Raw genomic sequence first — 1,029 nt, 5'->3', positions numbered from 1 at the left:
CACGCACTTTTTTCCCCTTAAAATCAGTGGAAAATCATGGGTGCGTGTTATACGCCGAACAGGTACCATGGAGGGAACGAACCCCACCAAAATAGACAGAGCCGAGTGTACTGTGTACTTGGCTCCGCTCGCGGTCACGCCTCCCGCCATTGGACCAGTGTTACAGTATGTCCATCATAGGAGCCGGGCCAAGGGGCGGGACTGTGAGATGAGCCGAGTACACAGGACATCCGGCTCTGTGTAACTTGGTGGTACTCGTTCCCTCAAGGCTGCAGATTGACACTGGATGGGGCAAGGCTGCAGATGGACGGCAAGGTGGCAGATGGATGGCAAGGCTGCAGATGGATGGCAAGGTGGCAGATGGATGGCAAGGCTGCAGATGGATGGCAAGGTGGCAGATGGATGGCAAGGCTGCAGATGGATGGGGGTAAGGCTGCAGATGGATGGCAAGGCTGCAGATGGATGGGCAAGGCTGCAGATGAATGGGCAAGGCTGTATGGATTGGCAAGGCTGCAAATGGATGGGCAAGGCTGCAGATGGACACTGATAAGGCTGCATTGATGGGCATTTAAAATGTAATTTTTTTCCTTAAACTTCCCTCCTAAAAGTTGTTTTCCTTAACCACTTCCAGACCTGCGCACGACGATGTACGTCCTATTTTTAAAGATTGATATCTCGGTAACGGCAGCAGCTGCTGCCACAACCGAGGTATCCATTTTTAGTGTGCGCGGTCTGGTACACAATAACGGCGGTCTCCGCGGCGGATTCGCCGCGAGATCGCCGTTATTGGTGGCGGGAGAGGGCCCCCCCCTCCCGCCGCTCTCCCGCGCCCTCCGCCGCTTACCGGAGCCGTCGGTAGCGGCGGAGGAGATCGGGACTGTTCGGCAGCTGAGCGGGGACGAGACTGAAGGAAAAATCTCCTTCGCCCGTCCCCATAGCTCTGCTGGGCGGAAGTGACGTCAAAACGTCAGTCCCGCCCAGCCTCTTAAAGAGACAATTTTTTTTTTTGTCATTTGAAAAAATGAGTTT

Source organism: Rana temporaria, chromosome 13 (assembly GCF_905171775.1).
Source record: "Rana temporaria chromosome 13, aRanTem1.1, whole genome shotgun sequence".
Taxonomy (NCBI): domain Eukaryota; kingdom Metazoa; phylum Chordata; class Amphibia; order Anura; family Ranidae; genus Rana; species Rana temporaria.
Note: the sequence above shows the minus strand (reverse complement) of the source record.